The 19,547-nt window shown below is 42.6% G+C and overlaps 1 protein-coding gene and 1 pseudogene across 4 annotated transcripts in view; both read right to left on the bottom strand.

Moving 5' to 3' along the window:
• The window catches only part of Eml6 (EMAP like 6), a 294,744-nt gene that overhangs the window by 198,297 nt on the left and 76,900 nt on the right, over window positions 1-19,547 (bottom strand). The window lies entirely within an intron of this gene.
• LOC102926974 (small ribosomal subunit protein eS27-like pseudogene) lies at window positions 17,677-18,179 on the bottom strand (annotated as a pseudogene).

Below are 19,547 nucleotides of genomic sequence, written 5' to 3' on the forward strand. Positions count from 1 at the left end.
ACCCACCCCTTCAAAGCCCACCAAATATTGTTCCTCCCCCAGAGACGCTCAAGACCATTCCCACAGGGTATTTAAGCTGCATCATAGAAAAGAGACATGTGGTTTTCAGGTCTCTCATCCCTGTCTCCTCCCTGGGGGGCTGGAGAATTACCTGGGAACACTTTACCCATTAAACCAGGGCTTTTTCTGATTTGGTCTGATTTGGATTGCTGTGTCTGTGGAGAGGCTTATCAGGGTGCAAAAACCTTTCAATAGGGTTGAATCTAAGTTACATATACAGTATATTCTAAAGAGCTAAATTACACACATACACAAACACACACACACATATACCCATGTATAGAGAATTTTAATTATAAGCCTTTTGTTCTATATTTAAAGCCAGATTTTTGTTATAGATTTTAAACCATACCCCATGAACTTAGAAATCCTGAGATAGAGCATGTCTGTCTTAAGAGATTTTTTGAGAGGAGAGCACAAATAAATTATAGAGATAAAATATTTTTAAGAATGGAAAGTAGAGGAAGTGTAGAGCAGAGAAAGTTTAGATACAAGATATTTGGGGATCATTTGCCTGTGCGGTAGCAGTTGTTATGATCTGTGATAATTTGGAAATTGGGTTTGCCAGTATTTTGGTCATTGATCTGTACTGAGGCCAGGCTGTTGTTATAAAATCTGAGTCCATGGAGGAAGAGAGAGAGGGCCACAAAGCAGAGCATCACACATGGAGAAGGGAGTGTTCCTATAAGCTCCGTGAGGAAGATGGGACCTGTGGGCCTGCAGACTGGAGCCAGAGACAGGCAAGAGAGTGCGGGGGGGGGGGGGGGGGGGGGGAAGGAGCCAGTGAGTACCTTTCCTAGAGAGACCCAAAGGAGCACAGCAGGCCAGAGCCAAGAGAGAACACTGCCCAAGGGAACAGAAGCAGGCTGCAGGACCCAGAGACACTTATAGCGAGGACAAGGGGAGGAACAGTTAAGGGACAAGTAGACACAACCAGGAACTTCACCTTAGGAAGGGTTCCAATATTGTAGAAGTCAGGAGGGTGAGGAGAACCTGCAGAACTTAGCAGGCAGCTCCTGGGGGAGGCGAGGAAATCCACAAAGTATCGGCCCAGGAGGGCACAAGGAGAATCAGACCAGGTAGCACCGAGTGGGAGGAAGCAAAGCAAAGTCCCAGGTGCCACAGGCAGGACTGCAGCTCCTAGGAAAGGTGAGAGAGGGGAGCAGGAGAGGAGGGAAATATCCACAGGGTGTAGCAGGCCAGAGGTGCAGCAGGCTAGGCTGGAACTCGGAAGGCACAGCTGGCCAGACAAGAGTAGCAACTAGAAAGCAGGTAGAGGGAAGCAGCTGAAGAAATGGACTCTAGAATTTGGAATCAAATCTTGTGGGTGGCAGAAGCCAGCAGAAATAAATGAACCATACACACCTTAGGAGAGTCAAATCAGCAGCTTGGGGCAGGCACTGAGGGGAGAACAGATGTGTACTTGATATGTGCACCTGCAGCTGGCCTACTCCTTTACTCCCCCCCACCCCACCCCCGGGACACTTTGCAACAAACTTACAGATCCATCAGTGGTAACTTAAAGATAGGACATTTACAGAGGTGGGGGTGGAAGACTACCGGTTCTGACCGGTTCTGACCAGACAAAAACAAATGTCTTGGAGCAGATAAAAGAGAAATAGGGAACGGGAAGTGAGAAATTTCCACTCCCCTTGATCACTTTCAGTATTTGTAAAGGTCCTGGATAATATTGGGATCTAGGGTGCCACTAGTCAGCCACATTTGGATTGGTTATCTAAAGGACTATTGATGTCAGATTTTATTACAAAAGTGAATAAATTTGGAGCCCTTCAGGGCAGGTGTCAGGTGAAGAGGCTGGAGGTTTTCTATGGATAACACCATTCCCATGGGTGAGGAAGAGGGTAAGGTCCTAGGCCTTTAGTCCAAGGTGTCCCTAGGACCCAGGGAAGGCTGAACTGGAAGACACAAGCTGTTCAGTGGATCATCATCTCACCGAATGGTTGGGGATCAAGGGCCAAAATCCAGAGGACACTGGGCGCCTTGGTACCAGGGCTTTTGAAAGCAAAAGATGAAAAAACGAGCTTGAAAATGAAGCCTCAGCTTAAGGGAAAGGGTCAGAGGTGGGGTTGGTGGAGAGGGTCCACCCTAGCCTTAAAGACCATGCCTGGAGGTACCTCAGCCTCCAAGAATACCAAATGCTCAACAGTCACTCCCTTGAATCCAGGGAAGCGTTTACACCCACCAAAGGGAAACTTAGCAATTACTGCTGTTGAATGGGGTGCTCAGTGATAGGTGAGGTAGAGGGTGAGTCTGTGAGTCTGCTGTGGGTGGATGTAAGGAACAGGGTCCTTGTGCAGCTTCGACCCCCGAGGGGGAGTGCACAGGCACCAGGGTACCCTACAGAGTCTCAGCACCAACTGAGGGTTTTGAGGCAGAAGAGTATCTTGATGGATTGGGGCCAAGGAATGCCACAGAGATCACACTATGCAACAATTCACATACAAGAGATTTATTTTGGAGTGGGGGAGGGCACTTCTGATCAAGGATAGGAGAGAGGGGGAAAGGGGGGCGTGATGGTGGGGGCTTTATAAACAGTATGTGACTTGTGGTAACAATGGAATGCTTGGTGGCTGGTGAAGATAAGGCTGCTGGTACTGAGTCAGTCACTGAAGGCAGGCTGAGGGGTGCACCTGGAATATGGGCAGTTCCTAACAATACTGGTATGTCAACCACAGTTCCCATAGGTATATTTTTTTGGTTTTGTTTTGGTATGAAATAATGAATGTTAACTGGCTTTTAATAGCCAGGTGTCAAACTTTTTGAAATATATACTTAAGAATTTGAAGAAAAATTGACATGACTATATTTTGCTAACTATCATTTAAAATAAATGTTACATTCTTTGCAGGAAAGTAGTTTCTGATTGGCTAGAGTGTCACAGGTACAGTGTTGGATGCAAATAGTTACAGAACACCTATATGTATGTGTATGTGTGTACATAACTTCAACTCTGTGTGTATGTGTATGTGTGTACATAACTTCAACTTTGTGTGTATGTATATGGAACTTGGATTCAACTCTCATTAAGAAAAATAGCTCAGCCGGGCAGTGGTGGCGCACGCCTTTAATCCCAGCACTTGGGAGGCAGAGGCAGGCGGATCTCTGTGAGTTCGAGGCCAGCCTGGGCTACCAAGTGAGTTCCAGGAAAGGCGCAAAGCTACACAAGAGAAACCCTGTCTCGAAAAACCAAAAAAAAAAAAAAGAAAAAGAAAAATAGCTCACCAGGCGCTGGTGGCACACACCTTTAATCCCAGCACTCGGGAGGCAGAGCCAGGCAGATCTCTGTGAGTTCGAGGCCAGCCTGGGCTACCAAGTGAGTGCCAGGAAAGGTGCAAAGCTACACAGAGAAACACTGTCTCTAAAAACCAAAAAACCAAAAAAAAAAAAAAAAAAAAAAAAAAGTTCTACTAAGAAAACAGATGTTTTTAAATAGCAACCATGTGGCTCTTCTCCATCTTGGTTGATGACCTCATCAAGATGTAAGCAGCCACATGGCTGGCAGCCATCTTCACTAGGGTTAAAGAGTGTTCTGGTGGAAGGTCCACCTCAACTTCCCTCTCCCATCTCTTTCCCCAAACCTAACCCTTCAAAGCCCACCAAACACTGTTCCTCCCCAGACATGCTCAAGACCACTCCCACAGGGTATTTAAGGTGCATCTCAGAAAACAGACACATGGTTTTCCGGTCTCTCATCCCCGTCTCCTTTCTGAGGGGGTGGAGAATCACCTGGGAACACTTTACCCATTGAACCAGGGCTTTTTCCAATTCAGTCTAATTTGGTTTGATTTGGATTGCTGTGTTGGCAGAGAGGCTTATTCGGGGGCAAAAACCTTCCAAAGAGTACTTTAGCCACCATTTCCAAATTACCATGTGGCATAGAACAACAACTGTAAAACTTCTTAGTCCTGATGTCCTCTGTTTACTATTGTATCTCCCTTTTAGACCAAGGAAGCACAAGTCTCCAAAATATTTTGGATTGGAATGGATTTTTATTGATGATAAAAATTTAAGGTTATATTTGCTACAAGATACTTTTTACTATTTCCTTTAGTTACAATAATTAACTTTACAATGACTGCTCTCAGTAATCAACCATCTGTGTCTCATGGTAAATGATTGGCTAAAAAATGTATATATATATATATATATATATATATATATATATTATATAAAAGTTTATATAAGGTCTGAGGATATGGAAACTTAAGTTGTAAAGTCTAAAAAGTGTTTAAAGAATGTAAATGCAGGTTATAAAGATCTAAGAAAGGGTCTTAAGGTATGTAAGTGCAATTTGTAAAGGTATAAGAAAGGGATTTAAGACATGTAAAAATGAAAAGTACTTAATATTTCTTTTGTTATGCTATTGTTATATTAAGACTTCAAAAGTTCATTAATCAGTGGAGCTCTGAAAAGCTAGTAATCTAGCTCTGGTGAGCACTGACTACTGTTATCATAGTCAAGCTCAAGATTTTAAATTTCCTTTGAGTGTCTTCTAAGTATAACTTAAAAGTGCCTCTCATTGTGCTAAAAACATCTGTCTAATCTATACATACCCAATCTTCTGGACAGAGGAAAGAGTGTTCATGCTTTTAACCCAGAATCATTTTGGGCTCCCAAGCTTCTACCATGACTCAAAGGTCTACTGCCTTTTCTACAATGTAGATTTCAGTATAGATTATAAACAATGGTAATGCTAACATACCTAAAATGTATCTCTTTTTGTAAACTTAAAAAAAATTCTTGTAAGCCTCTCATGGGTCAAACTTAAAAACTACTTGTAACCTCTCATGGGTCAAATGGAGTCAAGATAAGTACTGTCAATCAACAGCCTGTTTCCCCATCTGCCTAGTCCATTTATTCCTGAGGGTGGGAATCCCTCCCACCCCCCACCTTTCCCTGGTCTTGGGACTCCCCTCCCCCAACTACCAGGGCCTAAAAGTTTCAAATATACAAATAATTTCCCCTTAATTCCTTAACTTTACTTTCTCTTCCTAATATATATCTGTTCCAGCAACCCACCAGCTCCCAGTGTTCCCTCAAAAGCTGCACCCCAGACAACTTCAAAGCTGCTAGCCCCAGGTTGTCCAGACTCATAGTCCCTGCCTGCACATCCCTAGCCCCAGAAGGTCATACAGAGCCTGGTCAATGAGTGAAACAGCCCGCACTTCTGTACTTGGCCAGTGTCCCAGCTTTCTTGGATCCCCAAAGATGTCGATGCCCTAGATGACAGGAAGCAGTCTAAAATCCACAGTGCCCATCCCTGCCTCACCAGCACTCTTCCTACTTCTCTGCCTTCTACAATAAACAAAAGAAGGAATGTTAGGGAATGTCTACAGGTGCTCCCCACAGCCCACGTCAGCTGTTCAGTGCCAGCAGCTGCCAGCGGCCAAATGTGACATATTTCCATTCTCTCCATGAGTTGCCTACCCTTTATAAAGCCTCCCATCATCATGTCATGTTCTGTTTCTTTCTCTTTTCCCCACTCAGGGTGGGGCCTGTCACACCCCCTGCCCAATAAATCTCTGGCGTGGTCTGTTGAGTGGTCTAGTCTCTGCGGCATTCCTCGGCCTGATCCACCAGGTCCTCTTCCACCTCAAACCCCTAACAAGGATGCTGTGCTGACGGACAGTAGAAACTAGCCAAATAACCTGTTTTAATGAAAATTATGGTTGATTATTTCATTAAGCATTCACGCTGTTGTGTTTTCTGTTGCACTCTATCTGGGCAGTTGCCATCAATTCCAGCCCTTCCCTGCCTGGTCTCAAGAGGTAGACAAGGTTGTTCACCTGTGCCTTTCACAGGATACTTCTTTATCCTAGTAGAAAGCCTAGTGCCTCAAGATCTGACGTATGACCAGGAGACCCTCCAAGAAAACAGGTAAATGCCTTCTAACTTCAGCCTGGGTTCAGCTTTCACTGAGAGAGATACTAAATCCAAGTATGTGGGTTAGGAGAGACATGGTTGAAAGTCACACAGTAACATTAAACAGAAAACACATGCTGCTTACAGATCTCACAGAAGAGAAGGCAACATACCTCACAGAGCTCCAGTGGGAAGGGGAGCCTGGGCCATTCACCTCCAGCCATCAGCAGGGAATGAAAAGGAGGCTGGGAGCCTGAGCCTTTGTTAAGGCCACTGATGAAGAGGCCCTGGGCTTTCCTGTGACACTGTGGGTTGGCTGGTTTGAGCACAACACATATAAGGGAAGAGTCTTAATGTATTTGACTCTGGTGTTGACCATTGAGTTCACCATGGCCAACAGATATGCTGTGTGTTGAATTCGGTAGGGATAAGAAAGAAGTAGGCTATCACATGCACAAGCCACCACACAGGTGTTGGGAAGTTTGAGTCCAGCCAAGGGAATGTGGCACAAATAACTTCTGTCAGTCCTAAAAAAATGAGCATGTAAGAAGCCATTACATGTACCAAACTCCAACCAAGCAACAATTTAATACATCCATCTACACTCAGTCCATCTACACTCAGGCATGATAGTTAAATGGCACTGGGGGCGGTGCTGGTTACCGTGTGGAAAGGTCACAGTCACCACAGAACCCAATAGTACTTTTAGAGCTTTATTAGGAAGGAAAGGCGTGGGGGGGGAGCCTGGTGGGGAAGAGAATCAGAGAGCAGAGCAGAGAGCAGAGAGAGAGAACACAGAGAAGAGGGTGGGGGTCCAGGCCTGGCTTTTAAAGGCAGGGACATAGTCACCAGCTCCTGATGACGTAAGACTCAAGACACAAGACCCCCAAGCTGCACATGTACAAGATCCTAACAGGGCAACCTTGGGTAAAGCAAATCTTCTATAAAGTCTGATTTGAGAGACCTAAAGAAAACCCCCAGGGCCAGAAAGTGTCTTCATACACATGACTTTCCATTAGTAAGCCACTCACTTATTAAACTCCATAAACATTCATTAATGCTTGCATGACTGTCATCTTCTACTTATAGATGGATTGCTATGTGCTACTTTACACATTATCTCAATTCTCAAGGGCAATCAACTGGGATAGACAAACTTCTCATGACAGGAAAGGATGCTGAGGCTCAGAGAGGCTAAGAGCTGTGAAAGCCACAAAGCCAGGATTCAGATACAAGTGTATAACTCCATAGTCTTATCACAATTCTACCTTCCTCTGGTCTCTTTTCAAATATACTTATAACCAAAGCTTCATTATTTACCCCATCCCCAGTGACTCCTACCTTCAGCGCCTGAGAGAGCCAAGCCTTTACAGGAAAATTAAGATACAGACTGGAAAGTGAAAGCATTTGGTCATCTGAACATTCAGCCATGGAAACACCTCAACAACAACTCCTCCCTCGATTCCATACACATTGTTTCACTCCTTGGAACCCAGCAGAGGGTGTGTGGAATCCACCTCCTTGGAGGTGTGGTGGGCCCACCTAAGGTTCATCTGTAAAGGGTAGGCTAAGCCTCCTGCCCAACTTCACATACTCCTTTCTGTCCAGATCACAGCTGAACTAGGGCTCAAGTAATTGGGTCAGAGAAAAAAAGAATGGGATTATTTTGCAAATTTATAGAGAGCCAACTTTAACAAGTTTCACTTGGTCAGTGTAAATTTGGAAGGGATCCAAAGGGAGGGAAGGATGGGATTTTAACCTGGGTTTTAAAGAATGGCAATCTTAAGGGGTCTGGGTTCGAAGCAGACACTCGAGGACTGGAAAGAATTCCGGTCATTTCTTCATTGAAATTTGAACCCAGTGGTATCCTACAGCAATTGCACAAAACTCCTTAGTGTGATGGAAAGGGGTGTGTGTGTGTATGTGCACGCACATGGCTGTGTGTGTTCTATCATGTGTGAACCATTCACCTACCTTCTGACCATGCTTCCTAAGAAAGGTACAACTACTTTCCCCACCACAGCACACTGGGAAGGGGTAGGGAGAAAGCACACATGGCAACGCCTGAGGCTGGTCTAGAGTCTAGTGTGTCTGGTCTCTGACTCTCCTGCAGATCTGCTAACGCCCCACTGTCCTTTAACAATGACTTTCATGTTTATGATGCCCAAAACAAACTGTGGCCAAAAACTCTGAGACCTCAGTCCAAGACTTCCCCAGCTACCCTAGGGTGCTAAAGATAAGAGTAGCTGTGAAAGGCTAGGACCAGAGTCTAAAGAAGGAATGATTCTCTCTGATGATGGAGCAGAGAGAAATCTAAGGAATGGAGTCTCTCTGGGAGTAACAAAGATTACAAAGTCCAGCCATTTTGTCATTCTCTGCAGGGCCGTAATTCAACCCCCAAACCTATTAAAGCCAAGAAGTTAGGAGGCTCTGCACAAATCTCAGCTAACTCCTTAAGCACGACAACATTCTAGAAGGCCATTTCACCTCATGCTTGCCATAACCATACCCTAAGTGGCAGGAAAATAACTGATACAGGGGCTGGGGCAGCTCGCTTTGTAAAACACTTGCCGCACAAGCCTGACAACTTGAGTTGGATTACCATGGAAATGTGAGAAAAGAGAATCAAATCCACAAAGCCGTTCTCTGCCATCCACACATGCCATTTCACCGCTGGTATGACAGTAAAATATTCTAGCACTTAGAAAATATGGTAGTACACAGAAAGAGCTGTGTTTGTAGTTACACTGCTTTTAACACGATAATTTTACTCACACATTTATCCCAATTCAACAAAAGAGTTAAGTGCAATAAAGTTTGAGTTTGGTAACTGATTTAAAAATTCACAGCTTCATAAAGATTTAACTTTATAGATAGGTTTGATTGGTTGTGGAATATGAAAATGATACCACTGTTTCAAATATTTAAAATAAGTATGCTGTTATATAGCTTTTCTTTACTAATATTATATACAATAGCAACCAAAATAGCATGTGTAATCTTAACACAGTCATATTGTAGCATATCCCTCTACATGCTGTCTTGGTCAAAAGGAGGGTCAACTTTTAGGTTTGCAAAACATGAGTTATTTTAATCTCATTTTTAGAAGTCTTATTTTTTAAATTAAGCACCCCCAAAGTTGAAGGGTTTTGCCTGGTTTGGTTGGTTGGTTTAAGACAGAGTCTCACTGTATAGCCTAGTGTCTTAGTTAGGGTTTCTATTGCTGTGAAGAGACACCATGACCATGGCAACTCTTATAAAGGAAGACATTTAATTGTGGTGGCATACAACTTCAGAGGTTTATCATCATGGTGGGACATGGCAGCATGCAGGCAAATATGGTGCTGGAGAAGGAGCTGAGAGTTCTATATCTTGATCCACAGGCAAGAGGAAGTGAACTGAGTCACTTTAAGCATAGCTTGAGCATAGGAGACCTCAAAGCCCACTCCCATAGTGACACACTTCCTCCAACAAGGCCACACCTACTCCAACAAAGTCACACGTCTTAATAGTGCTACTCCCTTTTGGGAGCCATTTTCTTTCAAACCACCACATCTAGGATGGCTCTTAATGTATTATGATCCCTCTCCCTCCAAATCTTAAGCATGGAGATTACAGGCTTCCAGCCATGGCTGACCTCAACATTTTTCAGTGGACATAGATGTCACAGTTAAGTCACACTAGCCTTTAATTAAGTATAAGGTGGAGCTGTCTGTATATGTGGATATGTTTCTTTCTGTGCAACACAGCTATCCATACTTGACTATTACATTTTAAAACTTAAAAAAAAACCTATAGCCTCTTTTTACCTCCTTATCCAGTTAGATGAGCTCCTAAAACTATGTTTGTTCAGATGTGCAAAGGCTTTAAAGACTATACAAATTGATTATATAGTAGTACTATTTGTAATGCTATGAGAATTATTTAAACATTAACTAAAGGGGAATTTTTTTTAATGTAAAATAAAAATCTATACTTAAGCTTGATTTTTGCTTGCAATAATATGGGATTTTATTGCATACTTAGATGGCATCTGTAACAATAGAACAGAAATAAACATGTACCACAGTTGCCATGGGATATGTTTCATTTATAAGATGTGTGCCAGTGAGGGGCATTTCCAAGATATTGTAATAAAGCTTTTTCCAAGTGACACAGTATGGTGTGACTTTTATTCGTTATTATTTACTAGTTGACATAATGCATGCTCACATACATTAACCTTCCTACCATGCAGTAACTACAGTGACAAATCTAACGATCACTGACAGCAATAAAGAGCTCTAATTCACTGGGCTCTTGCTATGCTCTGGGCAGGATACTAAGCCCTTTACACAGATTGTTTCATTAAATTTAATCATCTCAACAGGCCTAATTGAGATGTCACACTCATCAACTGTTCACTAATGAGACACCTGAAGCTTCCCATAAGTTGTGTGATGGACAGTTGTATAGGTCTAAAACCCAACACTCTTATTAGTGGGGGTTTTGGTCTTTGTCAAGAATCGAGAGAGTTACAAATGGATAAGCAGTCAATAAGGGGTAGGGATACTGAAGCATCTTAGGGAACAAGGAAGATAGAACTCAGCAAAAAGGAAAACCTCTAGCTGATCCTGGAGAGCTCTTTACAACCCCTAAGTTTCCCTAGATTATGTATCCACACTGTCTAGACACCAGTCATATTTATAATGTATCCTCACTGTCTGAGGGCAATCGTATTTATAATATATCCATACTGTCCGGGTACCCATTGTATTTACAATGTAGTCATACTGCCTCAGTACCAATCACATTTTAAAGTTCCCAGTCACAAAAAGGGGATACCATAATTTGGGTATTTCAGGACAAATTATGTATAAGTACAATGGTATATTTAAGTATAGTGGTGGTATTTTATGCTTCAAGCTGCAGGAAAATGTAATGGAATTCAGCTACTATCACAAAAGCTACTACTTGGAAAAATCAAGGACTTCTCCAAAGGTCAAGCCACAGCTTAAGAAGTCTTGGTGATATTTTAGCTTTTGTATATATATTAGCTGGTTCCTATAGTGATTTTCTTGTAATGCTATGCATGCTTCTTAGAACTCCTAAGAGTGTATTTGAAGAGCCAAAGCACCCCATTTCAAGCAAGTCCCTCACCCCAGCTTGAAACAGGCCTGAGTTTCAAAATTCTCAGAGCTGCTGATATAGGTCCCAGGACAAAGTCAGGATACTTGAAGAGCCATCTGGTAGCAACTGATTAACCACAGAATGCCCCAGTGCTGGAGATGGTCAAAGTACAAAGTCAGGATGTTTGAAGGACTATCTGGTAACAATTGATTAACTACAGAATGCCCCAATGCCGGAGGTAATCTATAAAGTTCAACAAACAACCGGTTAAAACTACCAAGTAAGATAACACAAACATTCTGGAAAGCCCCTAAAACTTGAGCCAATCAGAATCGTACCGTACTAGCACCCCTAAATGATGTAACCTTATGGTTTTTGCCTTTAAAAACCTGAGCTTGCAGAGGGGCAGGCACCTCCTCTGCCCTCCGCTGTGTTGCGGTGCTTGACCGAGGTCCCTGTCGGCAGTGCAGCTTGAACTGCTTCAATAAACCTTGCTTTTGCATTTCAGTGAGTTCGTGTCTCTGGTGGTCTCTTCAGGGGTCTTGCTCCCAGGGCACAACATATTTATCTAAAATACCTATCAAGCATCCAAAACCAAATGAAACAACACCTGTCTTCTAGGTCAGGAGGATAGCTTTATTTCTTGTGCAATTTAGGGTGAGACCCTCCTTCATTACAGCCTTACTTAATAGACTCCTAATTTCCTGCCTAACCACCTCTAGGAATGTAGATTGAGCACATAAATTCTCTTCTTGATATACTAACTGATCATTAGCTCTCTATTGACCTCCTCCTTTACCACTCCCCTTTTGGGTTGTAAAAGAAAACCTGGTGGTCACTGCCTGAGGAAAATTCTTACCTGTCTTTATGACCTTGTAAGAACTCAAGCCTGGTGACCTTGCTTTGGGAGAGGATTACTATTGCTTGAATTTATAACTGGATTCCTGAGAGACTTATAACCGAGAGAATAAGGAGACAGAGAGGAGTAGAGAGAGAGGAAAAAAGAGAATGGAAGAACTAGGTGGGTAAGAACTGGAGAGGAATGGACTATATGGGAAGAACTAGATTGAAGGCCTAAAAGAGAGTACTAGAGGAACAAGAAGGAAGATAAGGAAGAGCCAGATGGGGAAGAACAAGATGAGAAAGAAGGAGATGGGAGAGGAGCTAAGATGGGAAGGAATCAGATGGATGAGAACCTAGATGGGCAGGACTAAGATGAGAGAATTAAGATAGATCTTAGAGGGGACAGCAGATAAAAGTAGAGAGAATTAAACAGAAAGGAGCTAGGCACAAGAACAGAACTGAAGCTGTGTAGATAGGATTTTATCCCAGAGGAATAAAGTAGACGGACAAAGAGCATGGTGTATTTAGATTCACTTCCCGAAAATAGTTCTCGCTGTTCATAGTCTCTCTTTTGAGTCCCTGGGAAGTATATTATTAAGGCTGGTCCTTTTAATATTATACAAGAATTTTATTCCTATGTGAGTCGATTATCTGCAAATGGAAATATTCCCTGTGCCACAGAAATAAAGTTCTTACTTAAAATACTTTTTTTTTTTTTAACAAAATATGCTTTTTGGGCCACACAAGGGTCTAAAGGAGACTGAGAATGACTGGCTGGCTCAGTGTAAATCTATCACCATTGCCGAATAAATCCCACTACATCTGTATCAGCCTTGCTACTCATTAGCTACATTCATTGTAGGACCCTTCCTTTTCGTCATGCCTAAAGTGTATGGTTGGATATGGTTTGAGCATGTTTCCAAAAGATTTATGTGTTGAAAATTAATCATCATTTTGAGTTTTAAGAGAGTAGACAAGGATAGAAAGGGGATTTAACTATAGTGTTTAGAGGTGATTAAAGTCAGTAATCAGGGTCAAGATGCCAAGACTGAATTAAGAGAGGCTTTATAAGAAGAGGGAGAGAGTACAAGGTACACACAGGCACACATTGGGTAGTTCCTGCCTCTTGCCATATGGTGCCTTATGCCATACCAGCATTTTTCCAGCAAGAAAGTCACCAGCAGATGTGTCCCCTCTACCATAGACCTCCAGAATCACAAGTCAAAATAAAGCCCTTTTCTTAAGTAGTCTCCAGTATTTCATTATAATATCACAAAATGCATTAATGCAGTGGGAATGATAATGGGGCCATCGGTTGGGATGTTGGGGTTGTTCGTGTTTGGGCTTTTCCAGCAGTGCAGGCACAGCAAGCATGGAGAGACACGGTGTTCTGTTGTTCCGTGGTGCACTTTTGTGTGTGGGAAGTCACACACTAGAATCACCCTTTAAACTTTACATACACAACCATGCTGCCAGAGTTAACAACCCCTTCCTGCTGTCCACATCTCAGAAGGAATTGAGATCTGCCCAATGTGATGATATTTGAGTGATGTAATCACTGTGTACTTATTTTTAACCTTGACTGCCCTTCCTTAATTGCTGGGGAAAACAAACAGAGAATAGAGGAAGAAATAGAGACTCTATAAGCACTCGCCCTGCAGTCCTCTTTAGAAAGCACAAGACAGAAGATCTCCCGACAGAAGGCCAGTTATTCTCCTGGATCTCATCTATCCACGAAAGTCTCAAGTGACCAAGGCCATCTTACCAGTGCATTCTAAAGCCAAGGCATAGGAATTTGCATTGATTTTCAACTTTGGTTTTGGTCTGTTATTTGATACAGTGTCTTGCTATATAACTTCAGCCTAAAACTTGATGTGTAGACCTGACTGGCCATGAACTTATGGTCATCCTCCTGCCTTTGTTCTCTGGGTGCTGGCACTATACCTGGTTGCTGTTTTTACTTTTAACTACCATAAACCAACAATTTTTTTCAAGCTTATGTATAAGTACAAACTGACAATAATTTTAACCATTTTTAGTTATCCATTTTAAATTATATTTAAAAATAAAAATAGTGAATCATATTGTAACATATTACACTATTTGTGTAAAGGGGCATTTAGTTGTATCATTATTTTTAACAATGAAATATTACAAACTACTAAATTAAATGCTTACATGTCAGCACTAATGCAGATTAGTGTTTGTAAAGATAACACCAAACTATGAATAGTATCGAGCTCTGGAAAGTAGAACTAGTTAGGTGGGGGGGGGGGGCTCATCCTACATTGTACATTCCTGTATTATTTAAACTTTTTCAACCACCTTGCTCTACCTCTTAAACTTCTGTAAAGATTCACTCTCCCTTCTCCATCCCTCCAAAAGAAAAAACTTGTACACTGTCATATTAAGGTAAAACATTAAGATGTCAAAAATCTTATGTTTTTTTTGTCATTTCTACTCCCAAATAATTTTATGATATTTTTCATCATTTCTACTCCCAAATAATTTCTTGGAGTTCATTAATACATATTTAAAGAATTCCCATACACACGCATACACAGATAAATAAATATAATTTGGGGGTGATTCACTGGTTAAGAGCATGTGATGTTTTCCTAGAGCACCCAAGTCCAGTTTCCAGCACTCAGGTCAGACGGCTCACACTGCTGAAACTCCAGCCCCAGGGGGTACAGCACCCTCTTTTGGTCTCCATTGATGCCCCCTTACACATAGCATATACACAGACAGACACACAGACACAGATAGTCTCTCTCTTTCCCACACACATACACACACTGTGTTCTCCCCAGTGCCTGAAACCCTCCCCCCAAGATGCACCATGGAGGTTACTGTGTAAAATAAACCAACAAATACACAAATCTATTCCCTTTTACCTAATTACTTGGGCCCAGCTATCCTGTTTAGAACAGCAGAAAATAGACTAAAGACCCAAGAAAGAAGGAGGAGGAGGAGGAGAAGGGAGAGGAGGAGGAGAAGAAAAAGAAGAGGAAGAGGAAGATGGAGGAGGAGAGAAGAATAACGAGAGAAGAAGAGAAGGAGAAGAAAAAGAAGAAGAGGAGGAAGAAGAAAGTCTACCAAGTTGATGTTTCTACCCTTTGAATGTTTAGGGGGTGTGAAGCTTTGGACCCAGAACATCCTCCAAGGGCTTGTCTGTTGAAGGTTGAGTCTCCACTGGTGTCTATATAGGGAGATGGTGGAACTTCAGGACAAAGAATGTAGCTGGAAGTAGGTCATAGGCAGCAGGGCCTTACTGGGACCCTGGCCCCTCCCTCTATGTCTTCTGCTTTCTGGCCATGAGGAGGCAAACAGCTTTCACTACCCACGCTTCTGGTACCCTGAGCTCTCGCCTCGACACAGTCCTAGGAACAGTGGATGCTGCCACAGATCAAAACCTCTGAAGAGAGCCAAAATAAACATTTCCTCCCATTGAAGTGTTTTCCTCAGTATTTTTGTCATGATGACATATTGACTCACACAGCTGATAAGCACCTAGGTCATGTTATAAGTTAAACATCCTTATTTATCTTCTTTTCTTGAGATGCTTAGATCTGAAGATAGAACTATTGGAATTTGTTCACATGTAAACATTTCCCAGTGTTTTTATTAAATTCATTTTGTAAAGTCTACCGAAACATGCTTTAAATAAATTGTATTTTAAGATAGTTTACTTCTTCAATCTTAGGATAGTGTATTTACCAAAGAAAATGTGTACTTTCAAGTAAACTCTCATTAATGCTGTAATCAATGCCAATTTGAACTACCTAAACATGGAAAAGGCTCTCCCTACTCAGTGATCACAGAGATAAAGGCAGATGGTCACTCTGGATCAGGACAATGTTCCAGTCTGGACAGAACACATATCTCCCAAATGGCCCACTACAATGTTTGGTAGCTAACTGAGGCCCAACAAGGACATACAGGGGCAATAATGAGCCTTCTGGTTTCTGAGCTTTTCCCACATTATCAAGATGCTATGGTCTTTCTTTACTAAAAATCAAACACTGAGAAATGGTGTTAAGGACAGATCCCAAATTTTAAAAGCTGTCTCCAAGACAGAAAGGAAAGTTTTTAAATTTATCTGAAACTTAAAGCAAAAATCCTACAAGAAAATATGAGCCCCATAATGGCTGGGAAGACGGCTCAGTGGGTCAAATGTTAGCGGCAGGCGTAAGGACTTGAGTTTTCCCCCAGTACCCACATAAAAGCCAGGTGAAGTGGTACAGCCTATAACCCAGCACCGGTGCAGGGGCAGATACATGGGGAATCACTGGCCGGCCAATATAGCCAAAATAATGAGTTCCAGATTCACTGAAGGGACCCTGGCTCACGTGATTAAGTAGATGAAGACAGCGTCAGGCATCAACTTCTGGCCTCCACTGTATATCACAAGTGAGTAACACACACACACACACACACACGCACACGCACACACACACACGCACGCACGCACGCACACACACACACACACACGCATATCTATATACCCCAATACATAATACATACACAAATATTTAAATGAGTCCACAATCCAAGCTCAGGAATCTGGGAATAGTGGTGCACACCAATATTCCTAGCGGTGGAGGGACAGCAAGTGAGCTACACAGTGAGGCCGAAATTGGATGGGGCAGGAGTTAAGTCATCAGGATCCTCAATTAAATGGCTTCCTCGAGAAGAGCTGGACCACTTATTGGTACCTCTCCATCACCCCATCGCCCTTCCATAACTACCCCACAGAAAACTGCATGTGAGCATGTGCAGCAACCTTCTAATCTGCACCAAATGACAAATTCAGAGCTGGGAAATGTCCCATCTCTAAGATGATGGGAACTTTTCTGAAGTGCTGGATTGAACATGCTGAGTTACATTCCCAATCCCTGTGCTATTTTCAACTACAGAATATTCAAAGAGCAACTTGTGCAACTTTGACTGGCAGTACTGTTGGAATGGGGCTCGTAAACTACCGATTCCATGAGAATCCCATGCATGACTGTCTTTGTGATCACTGTATTCCCAGAAGTTAGTACACTCTATCCTTCACTCACAGGAGGTTGGGGAGTGCCTGTCCCTTGCTGGGTTCACTTTAAGTATACAACAGTCATTACAAAGTGCTCACACCATCAGATTCTATGGGGCTAAGACATGGAACATGAACAATAAACAAGGAAAAAACAGTTTCAGGGAGCAATAAGGGCTGTGCACAAAGAGAAATTGAGCTGTGAGCGGCAAGTGGAGACATTATAGACAGAAGGTCAGAGACAGCCTGTGATGAAATAACAGGCCACAGTAACCTCCATGATGCATCTTATGGGGAGTGCCTCAGGCACTGGGGAGAATAAATGCAGAAGTCCTCACTCAGACACTCACTGGTTGGCCTGAGAAACTGTCAAGGGCCAGAGCAGCTAGAGCAATGAGGTCAGAGGGTAGCAAGGGGCCAGAGCATGCAGGGACTGGCAGGGCACCAGGACTGCAGATGCGCCGTAAACACACCGAGCACTGCTGGAGGCGTGAGAGGAGAGGGAACAGCATTAAACATCTCAAAGGCTCATTCTGGCTGCAGAGTGCTCAGAAGTGAAACCCAGAGCATCAGTGAGAGACTGCACAGGCCGCAAAGGCTGGCTGTCATTAATGTCAGAAATGTCTGTAGAGTGGGTGTTCATTAACTATTTGTTTGATGAATGCATTTTTCATTATACTATCTTATTTCAGGAAACTTCCATGTGACCCTTTTTTTAATAGAAGTACTGAATATCATACAAATTCTTTTCTTTGTCCATAATTAAAACTTTATTGAAAGACTGACACCAAAATAGGAGATCACTGTTATATACTTTATAAAATAAAACACAGTTACATTGTCTTGGTAGAGTCACTGAACTTGATAAGGCTTTCTGTGAAAAACACAAACTCAGGAACTTGTATAGATGATTAGTGTTGCTTTCTTCTAAAGGAACAGGCTTCTGTGAGCCTCGCTTTTCCTCCTGTGGGCTGGCACAACACTGTAGAGCAACCTACGCAGTGAGCGTGACTGAAAACTGTAGTAATCTTGTAGCAACCTGGACATTTCACATCCCTGAAGTAAGAATTTGGGCTCTGAACCAGCCGATTCTTCTTATGTTTTTTCTTTGCCTCTTCCAAGGAAGGATGTAATAGATCTCTAGCCAGAGGCATGGTGACAGCTTGGCCAGCACAGGCACTCCAGATGTCTACAAATTCTATGTATAGAAGGCTCTTTCATATTTCCACCTCATAGAAAGGCTCAAGCAATGTCATCTCTCTTTTCTAATATAAATTATTAGCACTTTTAATTATATGTTGACTCATGTACATAAAAATTTAAGATTTTATAGTACCATATTTCCCAAATTTGATCATTAGACCAAAGTGGCTAAATCTTCTAGTCCCTGTTCTGGAAGAGAAATATCCTTCAAAAAAACTACATTTGGTAAGTTCTGATGCTATAGTCAAGACTGACTGTGTGCTTGCCACGGCCAGGTCCTTTTGCAAAGCCCTCCATGTTTGAGCCTCATGACCAGCTAGTATGGGGAGACACTAGCTCACTCACTCTGCCTACGATGTCTGCTAAGATGCACCACCTAGAACCCACTTCCATCAGGTATTTGCCAGCTCAGCTGCCCATAGTGCTGAGGGTACATGACCCTAGCTATCAGAATCTACAAATTTCAAGGGCTGCCTAGTCATGTTCCTTCCCAGACCATGTTCTTTCTACATCCAATGATGGACTAACTTACGGAGGTGAGGTGTGGTCATCTTAGAAACCCTGGTGTGGGACACTGAGGCTGTTGTGGGGCCTGCATCATAGCTCAACTGTTCTTCCATCACAGATTCAATATTCTACAGGCTGAGCTCTGTCTCAGGGACTGTCTCTGGGAACCAAAACTAGGATAAATATTCTTCTTTCTCTTAACTGGAACATCCCAGTGGCACAGGAATAAATGTCAATAACTAGGACTAGATTTGCTTTTCCTGGAGACCATGGATGTGGCATTCAAGCTCTGGTCCATGGAATGAAAGTGGAAATCATGTAGGCAACTTCCACAAAGAGGAAAAGTGCTCCTCTCTGTGTCCCACTTCTTCTTCCAGCAGCTGAAATGCAGACAAGAAGTCTAGAGTGGCAGCAGCCACCTCGCCCACTATTGACAAAGAGAAGAAGGAGGTGTTGTGCAATCATTGGCAGAGGCGCTTCACACGTGAGCCAATGCAGCAGCCCAAGCTGTAGTAGATTCGAACTGACTCAAAGTTGATGTGTTCTAAGTCACACTGATAGGCGAGGGCAGAACTAGATCCAGACTTGACTGCCAAGTCCACGCTCTCATAATACCACAAGTGGCCTCTGGGAGGAAAATTCAGTGGTAATTTTGTTTGAAGAAGTACACATTGTGATTCTCCTTTGTGAGCCTAGAATGAGGGAGATGGATATTCAAATAAAGAGTTGTAGGCTTTGGATTACCTGCAAGAAATAAGTTTCCATATGTAAAAGCCATGGGAAGTAAAGGAGAGAAGGTGGAGATGTGGCTCTTTCCATGGAGATTTGAGCAATGAGAAAATGTAAATTACTATAGAAATAATTATCCAGTGACACTTTGCAGGAGATACAGATGTCAGCACTG

The sequence above is a fragment of the Peromyscus maniculatus genome, chromosome 10, assembly GCF_049852395.1.
Source record: "Peromyscus maniculatus bairdii isolate BWxNUB_F1_BW_parent chromosome 10, HU_Pman_BW_mat_3.1, whole genome shotgun sequence".
NCBI lineage: Eukaryota > Metazoa > Chordata > Mammalia > Rodentia > Cricetidae > Peromyscus > Peromyscus maniculatus.